Source organism: Martes martes (genome assembly GCF_963455335.1).
Source record: "Martes martes genome assembly, chromosome: X".
Taxonomy (NCBI): domain Eukaryota; kingdom Metazoa; phylum Chordata; class Mammalia; order Carnivora; family Mustelidae; genus Martes; species Martes martes.
Genome location: NC_137897.1, coordinates 39,971,076 through 39,985,354, shown reverse-complemented (window position 1 = coordinate 39,985,354; position 14,279 = coordinate 39,971,076).

The window sequence follows — 14,279 nt, the reverse complement described above, 5'->3', positions numbered from 1 at the left end:
CAATCTTTTCTACCTTTGTGGAGAGGATTCACAAGCTGGCACAAGATTTTTATTTTTTAATTATTTCCCCGACAGTGTGAATTGCCTGTGGTGTTTGAACTGGCTACATTCTCCTGTTTGGAGCCTCAGCTTCCTTATGTGGTGAAATGGGAAAGAGCAAGAGAAAAGTCACTAGGTGCGGAGACGGCAACATGCTTCAGTGTGTATTTAACGTTTCTCTGCTTATAAAGAGAGAGACAAGTTTGGCTTACTGGGCTGTCATAGAACCTCCATTTTTCCACCGCCCCATTCTATTCGGGATTTTCACCATTCAGTAGCAAAAATTTAAAAGACTGACAATAGGGGCGCTGGGTGGCTCAGTGGGTTAAAGCCTCTGCCTTTGGCTCAGGTCATGATCCCACGGTCATGGGATCGAGCCCCGCATCGGGCTCTCTGCTCAGCAGGGAGCCTGCTTCCCCCTTCTCTGCCTACTTGTGATCTCTGTGTGTCAAATAAATAAATAAAATCTTTAAAAAAATAAATTAAAAAGACTGACAGTAAAGACCACATGTCATTGAGAATGTGGAGCAACTGGAACTTTCATGCTTTGCTATTTGGTAGTGTAAAATGGTGACCCACTTTGGAAAGAGATTGAAAGCTCCCTATAAAGGTAAACACACACAATCCAGCAATCTGACTCCCAGGTATTCAAAGAAATAAGAGCTTATGTCCAGTGATGTGCTGGTAGATGTTCAACAACCAGCTCTCCAGGAAAAAAAAAACCCCTCTAATTTGTAGCATTTGCCAACTATGGTGTAAACACTCCCACCATGACTTATTTCAAGCTAGGAATATGACATCGCTTAACCACAGTTGAGATTTGCAAAATCAGCTCAGTGAGCCGTCCACAGCATGCGATTGCAATATGTGCACACAAAAACTTGCACGCAGATGGCCATATTAGCTTTATTCATAATAACAAAAAACTGGAAACATCCCAGGCATCCAGTAAACAGAAGAATTGACAAGAAACTCAACAGTGGGATCATGGAATACTACTCAGTAATGAAACAAACTACTTCCTATGTTTCTGAATCTTGTAGATATAAGGTTCAGTGAAAGAATCCAGAATCAAAGAAGAAATATTGTATTATTCCTTTTGCATGAAATTCTAAGTCAGGCAAAACTAATCTACAGTGAGGGATTTTCAGACTAGTTGTTATCTTAGGGGAGAACAACTCGGAAGCACATGAGGAAACTTTTGGAGGTGATTGGGCTGTTCAGTATGAATCTGTCCAAAGCACTGAACTCTGTACTGAAACTGGGGACATTTTATTGTATGTAAAGCATACCTCATAAAAAAAACGCATGGCAAAAGAATATGGCTTCAAACATAGTTCCAAACATCGTGATTTCTTGCAAATTCTTACTGGTTAGAGAATTTTTTTTTTAAATTCTCTTTTCTGAAATTGAATCCCTGGGCCCCAAATTTCCATTTCTCAGTCCAAGAGCCCTGGCCCCCACCTCAGCACCACATGGGGTCAGGAACAACTATTGGAGCTCAGCGAAGGGCTCCAAAATACTCCAACTAAGAATAATTTCCAGGGTCGGGGAAATACATTTTAAATTCCAATTCACTGAAATATTATTCAGTTATATATTATTAAATTTGTTTAAAAATTTTAATTTCTGGGCAGTATTTGAAGACAGACTTCCGGGTTGTTGCTCGACCATTGCAAAGAAAATCCCTCCATGAAGTCACTGCGCAGGCGCCAAGGGGTGGGGTGGCAGGAAGGGATGGACGGTTCTCTCCCGAGGACTCATAGACTCACTTCAAACCCATCCTAACTGGCATGACTTTAGCCAAGTGTCTCACAGGTACCTAACAAAACATGAAGGCCTTTAAAGTGATTGGGGGCGAGCCTGGGTGGCTCAGTCATTAAGCGTCTGCCTTCGGCTCAGGTCATGATCCCAAGGGCCTGGCTCCGAGCCCCCACATCAGGCTCCCTGTTCAGAGGGAGGCCTGCTTCTCCCTCTCCCACTCCCCCTGCTTGTGATCCCTCCCTCTCTGTCTCTGTCTCTGTCAAATAAATAAATAAAATCTTTAAAAAAAATAAAGTGATTTGGGTTTTTAACATCACCATCATCATACATTTAAAACCATCAGAAGCACCATGTATTAAAACAAAAATTAAAACCGGAACTAGCTGATAATGATTTTTTCAAAATTACCCACCTAGAAATTTTAAACGATTTAAAAGTGGTTGTTGGTCGTTGGTTTTTCCTATTGTTGATTTAAAAGCCTTAGACACGTGTCTAAAAACAAAATTACAGGGCGTCCTGGGTGGCTCAGTCTGTTAAGTCTGCTTCACTGCTTCACTGACTGCTGTTGCAATGCTACCCATTTTTCAGATGAGCAAACCGAGGTTCAGGCTCCCCTAACTGGAGGGAGAGAGAAGAGAGCTCAGTCCAGGAATTCAAGTTTGATAAAACTGTTCAACAAGGGTGCAGGCCAGGGACACCTCCTTAAGGAATCTTGGATCCACCCTAGCAGTCCTGACTCCCTGAAGCCCGCCTCCAGAACCTGCTACGCCCATTTCCCAAAGCCAACGCCCTCGACTCCCGCCGCCGCCGCCGCCTTGAGAATGACGCCTCTGAGACCCGATCGCGACGCCTCTGAGACCCGATCGCAATGTCTCCCTCTCAGCTACCCATTTCGGAAGAGATGACCGCGCATATACACATTTCACTGAGGAGGAAGACTTGGCTGGGCGCCCCTCATGCTTAACTCAGGACCCTCACCTATCGACTCCGCTAGGCCACTCCGCCCTCCAGCCCTCGACAGGCGTCGAGATCAGCCAGTAGCAATGGAGAGGAGGGTGGGCTTTGGGATGCCGCGGGCATTGATAGGTTCTACCTCAACCCCTGGGGTTTAAGAATGAGAAGGGAGGGGACGTCGGGACGCGGAGGAGCCACTGACAAACTAATAGCTACGCACAGGAGGTGGGCTTTGGGCCATCCCAGCCAATGGGAGGTGATACAAGCCTGAGACTTACTACAAGCCAGCAACTTAACGTTAACTTTTAAATTAATGGCAATGCATCCGTAATCGGGTCCCTCTAAAGCAGAGTGTGGAAGTTTCCACTTCTGAATATTCCTGGAAGAGATTTTTAATATACAACCCAGGGGTAAGAAGTGTGAGGAATTTACATGTGAACCAAAACATTGCTTTTAACATAAATTTTCCTCATTAAAAAATCTAACAAAATGCTTTGAGCAGGAATTTGAATTTGCTATCCCTATGATCCAAATGGATGAAAAACACCATTAAACCAACACGGGATTCTTTTGTTTAAAAAAAAATTAAGTTCATTATATGCTACATATGGCATTCCCATGCTTTCATAAAATTAAACAAACGTGCTGGTTTATTATGTATTTTCAATCTCCAAAGGATCAGAAGAGTAAAAAAAAAAGTCAATTACTTCTCAATAAAGAGGGGGAAAATAATTAAACCAAATAACAGTCCTGTAATTGTTATTAAAAATTTCCTCTGGTGACGGAATCCTTTGGTCAGTGTGCTTATTTTTTAGAAATAAAACAAAGGTCAAGTATGAAAATATTTAATACTCAGGCAAAAGGATCAAAAAAACCTACAAACTGAGCAATGGAACCACCTTTGAGGTACCATGAACAGTAACATTCACCTCTTGTCCTCCTTGGTAGCTCCCTGGTAGGGGCCACTATTTAATATGGTTGGCAATTATTTTTCAATTTGTAATTAACTTAACAGCAAACAAAAAATAATTTCCCCAAAGAAAGTGATTCAGGGGACACCTGGGTGGCTCAATGGGTTAAGCCTCTGCCTTCGGCTCAGGTCATGATCTCAGGGTCCTGGGATGGAGCCTGGCTTTGGGCTGTCTGCTCGGCGGGGAGCCTGCTTCCTTCTCTCTCTCTGCCTGCCTCTCTGCTTACTTGTGACCTCTGTCTGTCAAATAAATAAATAAAATCTTTTAAAAAAAGTGACTCAGAAGGGTCTACTTTGGATTTCATCAGAAATGCATCTGGTAAAACTTTTCTTAAGGTTAACAGATTTATTTCAAGCACATATACACTGATCTACAGGCCCATCATAGGTGAAAGAAAAAGTTTAGTATCTGTTGGTTTACATCACACATACTTAATAAATTCCTAGCCAACATCTAAAACTGTTGTAAATGAGATTTCACGCCAATGTACTCCAAGTAAGTTTTCATTATTTCATTCATTAAATGACCCACATGTGGTCTTTTCTATACCATTCCTGATACAATATGCATATTATATGTAGTCCTTTGTATATATAAAAGAATTCCTCATAGTTTTTATGCACTTACATAAATGTTATGTATGGTCACGTGGTTTGAGAAAATCAATTCTAGAATTACCTAGAATGCCTTAGGATTTGACTGCTTGTCTAGTTAGTGTGCAGGTATCCACATGTCCTGCTATGTAACTGTGTGACCTTGGACAAGTTGATTCCTCTCTCCACGTGTCTCAGCCTTATCTTAATATTATCTTAATATTTCCTAAGTACTGCTGTCATTTAAGGACTTCTGTAATACTCTGTGAACTAATCTATATCAAACTTTACACAGTGCCTGATACACAGTGACTAAGTAGGAATTATTAGCTATTCCCGTTATCACTATCATCACCATCAGTATTGTTAAAGTATTAGAGCAACGATCTATGGCCCCTGGCAGAACTTGGTATGACCCAAGTTCAAGGACGCTGACAGGATTACAGAAGGTTAAACATCCCAAAGAATCCAATATGAAGACTAGTTTCATTTCAGAAGGCTCAGTACCCATTAACAGACGTGTGAGCCATTCTGGGTTACCAGCCCGTAACCAGCTCAGCCTGTTCTAGGGCCTTGAGAAGGTCTTCCATTTCTTCTTTCCTTTTCCTTTTCAAAGATACCCTCTAGAAGGTTCATAAAGTTCCCTTTTATCCTGATATTCTGGGAGTTTTTATCAAAATGAGTGTTAGATTTTGTGAAATGCTTTTCTGCCATATGGTTTTCTCCTCTAGTTTGTTATTGTTATTGTGGTGCATTCTGTTCAATGATTTTCAAATGTTAACCCAATTCTACATTTTTAGGGTAAACCCTACTTGGTCATAATGTATTATCATTTTAATATATTATAGAATTTGATTTGCCAAAATTTTATTTAGAATTTTTGCATCTATGTTACTGAGGCATTGGTCCATAGTTGTTTTTTTTTTTCTTTTCTGTTAATGTTTTTGTCTGATTTTGGTATGAGGGTAATGCCAGCCTCATAGGATGAGTTGGGAGGTATTGCCACCTCTCCAGTTTTGGGGAAGAGTTTGTGTAGAATCATTATTTCCTCTTTTTTAAAAGATTTTTATTTATTTATTTGACAGATCACAAGTAGGCAGAGAGGTGGGGTGGGGGAGCAGGCTCCCCACTGAGCAGAGAGCCAAATGCGGGGCTCTATCCCAGGTCCCTGGGATCAAGACCTGAGCCGAAGGCAGAGGCTTTAGCCCACTGAGACACCCAGGCACCCCTCCTCTTTAATATTTGATAGATTCACCAGTGAAGCAACCAGCACCTGAAATTTTCCTTGTAGGAACATTTTTTTTCTTTTTTAAAAGATTTTAGTTATTTATTTGACAGAAAGATCACAAGTAGGCAGAGAGGCAGGCAGAGAGATAGGGGGAAACAGGCTCCCTGCTGAGCAGAGAGTCTGATGTGGGGCTCGATCCCAGGACCCTGAGATCATGACCTGAGCTGAAGGCAGAGGCTTAACCCACTGAGCCACCCAGGTGCCCCCTTGTAGGAACATTTTAAAGATTTTTAAAAGATTTATCTATTTATTTGTTTGAGAGAGTGATAGAGAGCAAATGAGGGGAGGTCCGGGGGCAGATAGCCATGGCCCACCATAGAGATAATCTGGAGGACAGGAATGGGTTGATCTGGGGGTCTGCGCTGGGAGATTGAGGGAATTCTGGGTCTCAAGGGGCTTTGGAGACTCCTTTTTGTGTAAACTGGGGTACTCTGGGTATTGGGGTCTGGAGGACTGTGGGGATCTTGTGGATTCAAGGATTCTGGGTCTCTGAGGACTTGCAACTTGGGCTCTAAGGACAGGAGTTCTCTGCTTGCAGAACAGAAGGCTTGAAGCTTGGGAGAAGTCAAGAATTATAGGTATCCTTGGCCTCACAGGTTTCTAGGGGGCTTACAAGCCTAGAAAGTACTGAGTCAGGGGAAACATGAACTTGTGGGTCTGGAGTTTGACTGGGGGGCTCAATCCCACAGCCTGTGAGATCATGACCTGAGCTGGACCCTTAACCAGGTGTCCCACATTGAGTATCTTTTCAAAGATTTATTTATTTATTTTAGAAGAGGACAGAGAGAGAGAAAGAGAAAGCATGAGCAGGGGGAGGGGCAGAGGGTTAGGGAGAGAGAATCCACAAGTAGACTCCCTGAGCACAGAGCCTGATACCGGGTTTGATCCCATGACCCTGTGATCACGACCTGAGCCGAAACCAAGAGTTGGCGGCTTAACCGACTGACCCACCCAGGCGCCCTGTGGATTGCATATTTTTATGATGATTCCATGTTATCTCCTTTGAGGGTTTTTGCGGTTGCTTTAGGCTTTATAATAAACATACTTAACTTACCATAGTCTGCCTCTGAAAGACAATATACCACTTCATAGGTAGTACAAGAACCTCACAACAGTATACTTCTATTGCTTCTCTCTTGAGATTTATGCTCTTGTTGTCATGCATTATATTTTCACATGTTAAAACCCCCATAACACGTTATTATGATTATTTATAAGCAGGCAAGTATCTTTTAAAGCGATTTAAGTAGGGGCGCCTACTTAAAGGCAGTCGGTTAAACGTCTGCCTTCAGCTCAGGTCATGATCCCAGGGTCCTGGGATGGAGCCCAGAGTCAGGCTCCCTGCTCAGCGGGGAGCCTGCTCTGCCTCTCCCCGCCCCCCCAACCCCAGTCAAATAAATAACTAAAATCTTAAAAAAATAAAATAAAGAGATTTAAGTAACATCTTAAAAAGAGATTTAACTATATGAAATCTTGTTTATTTACCGATACAGTTATTACTTCTCTTGCTCTTCATTCCTTTGTGTAGGTCTTGATTTCTATCTGGTATCATTTGCTTTCTGCCTGAAGGACATCCTTTAGCATTTCTTATACTGAAGGTCTGCTGGTGATCCGTTCTTTCAGCTTTTGTATATCTGAAAGCAACTTTATTTCTCCTACCTTTTTAAGAAAAGATTATTTATTTATTTATTTATTTGACAGACAGATCACAAGTAGGCAGAGAAGCAGGCAGAGAGTGAGGAAGGGAAGCAGGCTCCCTGCTGAGCAGAGAGCCCGATGTGAGGCTTGATCCCAGGACTCTGGGATCATGACCTGAGCCAAAGGCAGAGGCTTTAACCCACTGAGCCACCCAGGCGCCCCTTCTCCTACTTTTTAAAGGAATTTGTTTATTTATTTATTTATTTATTTGAGAGAGAGAGAGAGAGAGAGAGAGCACAGGCAGGGGGTGGGTGGCTGCGAGAGAAGCAGACTCTCTGCTGAGCAGGGAGCCCAATGACTTCAGGCTCAACCTCAGGACCCTGAGATCATGATTTGAGCCAAAGGCAGATGCTCAACCACTCAACCAACTGAGCCACCCAGACATCCTTCTCCTACTTTCAAAGTGGTTTTTTTTTTAAGGTTTTGCATTTTGAGATAATGGTAGATTCACATGCATCTATAAGAAATAACACAGAGAGGGACGCCTGGGTGGCTCAGTCGGTTAAGCCGCTGCCCTCGGCTCAGGTCATGATCCCAGGGTCCTGGGATCAAGTCCCACATCGGGCTCCTTGCTCAGTGGGGAGCCTGCTTCTCTCTCTGCCTCTGCCTGCCACTCTGCCTGCTTGTGCTCGCTCTCTCTCTCTCTCTCTGACAAATAAATAAATAAAATCTTTTAAAAAATATATAAGAAATAACACAGAGAGATCTGTGTTCCCTTTTCCAAATTTTCCCCAGTGATAACATCTTGCAAAACCATAGCGTGCGATCACACTATAGCATGCTATCACAGCCAGGAGCTCTCCTCAACTCAGGGAGTCCACTGAGCTCCATCTCGTTCGCTGGCCCTTTGCTGGGTCTGGAAACTCTCAAGACAGTAAGCTAGGGCAATCACAGGGCTGACCTTGTTTATTTTCCATTTCTCAGGGATCATGGTCCTTCAGTGCGTGATGTCCAGTATCTTAAAAAATCATTGTTTTATTTATATTGTCTGGGATTTTTTGGTTCTTTCGGATGGGAGGTTATATTTATTCCCTGTTACTTCATCTTGGTTAGAAACAGAAGTGTTTACTCCCTTTCTTAATGACTCCACACAATCCCCAAAACCAAGACCTTGGGTGCTTTTTCCAAAAAATGGTATTACTGGCCAAAGTTTCTTTAAAAGCTGCTGCTTCCCTGAAGCTGTGTGTTGTTTTTTTTTTTTCTCCTCACACTGGCAGAAGTTTCTCTGCACAGCACATTCTTTCTCTTGAGAAGACCCGTCTGTCACCCCCAGGATTAATTCTGAGCTCACAGTTAAATGCGTGTTCTAGAAATAATCTGGGAGCACCTGTCTGGCTCAGTCAGTGGAGGGTACAGCTCTTGATCTCAGGGTTGTAAATTTGAGCCTCTCGTTGAGTGTAGGGGTTACTTGAGCATAAAATCTTTAAAAAAAAAAGGAAAGAAAAAATAGGTATACAATATGCCTCCACACAATATTCCTGTCCAACAGCTATTTTGAAATACAAATACCTTTGGGCATAGGATGAATATTCTCTGAACCTTCCGAAAAAAATGTTCCATGTTGTGGAATTCCATCATCAACCTTAACATTGAAAGAGATTAATCAATATATATATGGGAAACAAGCACATCTAGTACATCCAACTTATTTATGGAAGAGAACGTGGACAGCCTCACTGTATGTTACGGACTGAATATTTTGTCCCCTCAAAATTCCTGTGTTGAAGCCCTAACCCCCAGTGTGGCTGTGTTTGAATATGGGGCCTCTAAGGAAATAATTAAGGTTAAGCAAGGTCATTAGAGTGGGGCCCTGATCTGATGGATTAGTGTTCTTATAGGAAGAAACACCAGAGAGCACTCATGTACTCTCTTCCCCAACCCTCACCCTTCTTTCTCTCTCCCTCCTTCCTTTCCTGCCTCCTTCTCTCCCCTACAAAGAAGAGGTTCTGTGAGCCCACAGTGAGTTGGTTGCCATCTACAAGCCAAAAGAAGAGGTCTCAGGATGAAACCTATCTTTTTTTTTTTAAGATTTTATGTATTTATTTGACAGAGAGAGATCACAAGTAGGCAGAGAGGCAGGCAGAGAGAGAGGAGGAAGCAGGCTCCTCACTGAGCAGAGAGCCCAATGCGGGGCTCGATCCCAGGACCCTGGGATCATGACCTGAGCCGAAGGCAGAGGCTTCAACCCTCCGAGCCACCCAGGTGCCCAGGATGAAACCTATCTTGCCAACACTTTGACCTTGGACTTCCAGCCTTCAGAACAGTGAGAGATACATTTTCATTGTTGAATTCCCCCAGTGTGGTATTTTGTTATGGCAGCTCCGGAAGACTGATACACCGTATTTCTCACCCAAGGATGGGGATCTGGGAACATTTCTTTCCTCTAGATTACACAGTTCTGTTTCAGACTCATGTTCCCAATACCCATATGAGCAAAGACAACATTAGGAAAAGGCATGGAAGGAAACTATTCAAAAATGCCTTTTTATCTAGATGGAGGGTGGCCCATCAGAGATTCTTTTGGGAAATCGCTACCAGAGCGACAAGTTCTTGGTACTCACAAATGCACACACATTTGAAGATCTTTACAATTTTATAGATGATGCCTATTTTTTTAGTCTAAATATCATGCTATCTCATGGGCACCCTTTTCCAATACAGAAGGAAAAGAGATGTCTCATGGCATTAATTTAGTGAGGTGTCCAAACTGGTGATCAGTCCGGGCAGAGGCTGGCAAAGATAAATGAGAAAATCAGACCCCTCTTCTTTCTTCCTTGGTCCCAAGGATGAGGAAGCTGAACTTGCCAGGGACAGAATGAGGGGACCTAGACCTGCCTCTTCCAGCAGGGCCTAGGTCTCGAAATGCTGGTCCCTTCCTTTATTCCCAATATTACTCCTAACATAATGTAATTTGTATTGTAATATGAGAAGAATTTTAATTGAGGCTGAAAGACAAATGGTGCCAAAGCTACCAAGAATGCCTCAGAAGGGTGAGTTTCTCTCAAAACTTTCTCTTCAAAAAAGTTTGCTGTGTCCCGATCGCATAACAGGGGGTGGGAATGCAAACTGGGGCAGCCAGTGTGGAAAACAGTATGGCGATTCCTCAGAAAGTTAAAAACAGAACTCCCCTACAATCCAGCAATCACACCGCTGGGTATTTACCCAAAGAATACAAAAACACTAATTCAAAGGGATCCATGCCCCCTGGTGTTTATAGCAGCATTGTTTACAATAGCCAAGATATGGAAGCAGCCCAAGTGTCTATTGATTGATGAGTGGAGAAAGAAGAGGCAGTTCATAGACAATGGAATATTACTCAACCATAGAGAGAGAACGAAGTCTTTCTATTTGTAACAACACGGATGCAGCTACAGAATATAATGCAAAGTGAGATAAGAATGATTTCACTCACACGTAGAATTTAAGAAACAAAACAAATGAGCAAAGGGGGAAAGAGAGAGAGACAAATCGAGAAACAGACTCTTAAAGACAGAGAACCAACAGATGGTTACGAGAGGGGAGGTGGGTGGGGGGACGGGTGAAACAGGAGACGGGGATAAAAGAGGGCACTCCTAGCCAGGAACCCCGGGCGCGGTTTGGACCTGTTGACTCACTTGGAACTAATATAGCACTCTATGTGACCGACGTGGGCATCAAAAGAAAAAAATAGAAAAAATTTTAAAAGTACGATTAGAAAAGTCCAGAAGGGGGGCGCCTGTATGGCTCAGTTGGTGAAGCGTCTGCCTTTGGCTCAGGTCGTGATCTCAGGGTCCTGGCCTCGAGCCCTGCCTTGGGCTCCCTGCTCAGCGGGGAGTCTGCTTCTCCCTCTCCCTCTACCCCTTCCCCTGCACCGGCTTATGCATTTCCTATCTTTCTCTCTGTCTCAAATAAATAAATAAATAAATAAATAAATAAATAATTTTTTTTTTTAAAGCTTTCAATGCTCTTAAAACCAGCAGTTGCTAAACCTAGCAAGTTCTCTGGTACCAAGTGTTTGCTGCTCTGTAGGCCCTCTAGTGGCACTATTGAAAGATTTCTACAGAGACTCGCACTAAAAATTTATAATTTTATAAATATCTATTTATATTGCACGAAATGGGTCATTTATATTGTACTAAAATACTATTTCAAGAAGATGCAAGTCTTTTATTCTGATATTAAATGTCTCTATTGAGAGTAATTTTAAATTTTATGTCATACAGAAGAATAAGAAACAAAAAAAGACTAAGATGGTGAAAATTACTTTCAGCCTCAAAATGAGGGTTTTTTCTTTTTTTTTAATATTTGATTTATTTATTTGACACAGAGAGAGAGAGAGAGAGCACAAACAGAGGGAGCGGCAGAGGGAGAAGGAGAAGCAGACTCCCCACCGGGCAGAAAGCCTGACGCAGGGCTCCATCCCAGGACCCCAGGATCATGACCTGAACCAGAGGCAGATGCTTAACCAACTGAATCACTCAGGTGCCCTAAGAGTTTTTTTCTTTTTCTTTCTTTTTTTTTTAATATTTTATTTATTTATTTGTCAGAGAGAGAGAGGAGCAAGAGTGAGCACAAGCAGACAGAGGCAGAGGGAGAAGCAGGCTCCCTGCCGAGCAAGGAGCCTTATGTGGGACTCGATCCCAGGACGCTGGGATCATGACCTGAGCTGAAGGCAGCCGCTTAACCAACTGAGCCACCCAGGCATCCCATCTAAGAGTTTTTTTCTTAAAGATTTTATTTGTCAGTAATCTCTACACTCAATGCGGGGCTCGAACTCACGACCCTGAGATCAAGAGTCCCATGCTCCACCAGCTGAGCCAGCCAGGCACCCCCACCACCCAGTATGAGGTTTTAATTCACATAAAAACCCTTACATTTCTAGAGCACCGATGTTCTTCACAATTAGCAGGCAAATTTTCATGTTTAATCCAAGAGTCTGTGTGCCTTAGTATTTGTACAAACGAACAGAAATCTGAGCTGGGTTAAAGGATATTTTCCATTTTTATCTTTGTTCAGAATGCACATATTTCACAGTAGGCTGAAGCTTTGCGGCTTGAGGCACAATCTAGATACACAGTATTAACTATATTATATACAGAAGTTTATTGAAACCATATACCTTGAAGACAAGGACTAGTCCCTCTGCTCAGGTAGTCACAATGTCTGTCATTTCCTTTAAAATCTGACAACAGAGGCCTCAAGATTGAAAGGTGACTGTGCAAGTTGAGTTTTCTAATAAACAGGCCCTGTGGTGGAGTTTAGTTCATGGACTGTTTATTCGGGAATGTTCTTGGCATCGGTGCACATGGAAACAATGGGAGAGGCTGGATTGGACTGAAGGACAAGGAGAGCTCTTATGTGCAGTGCCTTGGACAGCCTTGGCTGATCACGCAGAATAGCTCTAGATGGAGGGTGGCCCATCAGAGATTTCCAGAGTAGGGCCGAAGATAGCCAGGCCTTTCTACCCCCTTATTAGTCAGTGACTGGGTGTGGACTGCCCTGGGGAGGGCATAGCCTTGTGCAAAGTGCCTCTCTGCAGCCATAAGCACCCTTCCAGGGTTTGATGGCTAAAGACTGTGTTCTCAGTGCTCCCAGCAGCTGGGACCACAAGTTCTTGCTTGAAGGGAAATCTAAGTGCCACATCAGAGTATCCCACCATAGCTGGGTTGGGGACTTTTTCTAGCTTTATTGAGGTATAATTGACCAAAAAATTATATATATTTAAAATGGACAAGGTGGGTGTCTGGGTGGCTCAGTCATTAAGCATCTGCTTTCGGCTCAGGTCATGACTCCAGGGTCCTGGGATCAAGTCCCGCATCGGACTCTCTGCTCAGTGGGAGTCTGCTTCTCCCTCTCCCACTCCCCCTGCTTGTGTTCCCTCTCTCGTTTTCTCTTTTCTCTGTCAAATAAATAAATAAAATCTCAAAATGGACAAGGTAATGGTTTGATATACCTATATGTTACAAAATGATTACCACAACCAAGTTGACATACCCATCACCTTCCATAATCACCATCTTTTTTTGGAGGGGGGTTGTATTACAGAGAGAGAGCATGAGTGAGGAAGAGTGGGGACAGAGAGAGAGAGAAAGAATCCCAGGCAGGCTCCACCCTCAGCACGGAGCCTGACGTGGGGCTCGGTCTCATGACCCCAAGATCATGACCTGAGCCAAAACCAAGAGTCTGATGCCTAACTGACTGAGCCACCCAGGTACCCCCTTATCGAGATCTATAATGCCTTGTGAGTTGATGTCTCATAGATAGTGTGAAATAGGGAACCAATTTCAGTTTTTTTCCATATAGATACACAACTGGCCCAGAACCATTTATTGAAAACGCCCACCTTCCCCCAATGCTCTATAGTAGCACCTGGATCATATCAAGGTTCTGTGCTGGGCGAGTTGCCATGCTTTCCATTCGGCTAAATTTATTTGCTTGTCTATTCCTGTGCCATTACCACACTGCCCTAATTTATAGACATTCTGACACCTCGTGGAAAAAGTCTTCCAAACTTGCTCTTCTTCGAGAAGAACATCTATAGAGTCTAACACTCCCTCCCAGCAGGTCCTAAAGCGAAAACACAAACACAGGCCATATGGGTAGTTGAAAGTTATAAGTCAATGAGAGAAAGATAATTATCATGTGGTTTCACTCGTATGTGGAATATAAGAAACAGCACAGAGGATCATAGGGAATGGGGCGAGGGCACTGAATGGGAAGTCAACAGAGAGGGAGACAAACCATGAGAGACTCTTAACTCTAGGAAACAAACTGAGGGTTGCTGGAAGGGAGGTGCGTGGGGAGACAGGGTAACTGGGTGATGGGCATGAAGGAGGGCACGTGACGGGATGAGCACTGGGTGTTGTATGAAACTGATAAACTGCTGAACACTGCGTCTGAAACTAAAGATGTACTGTATGTCGGCTAATTGAATTTAAATTTAAAAAAAGAAAAAAGTTAAAAGTCAAACTAAAAATTTAAATAAATATGCAA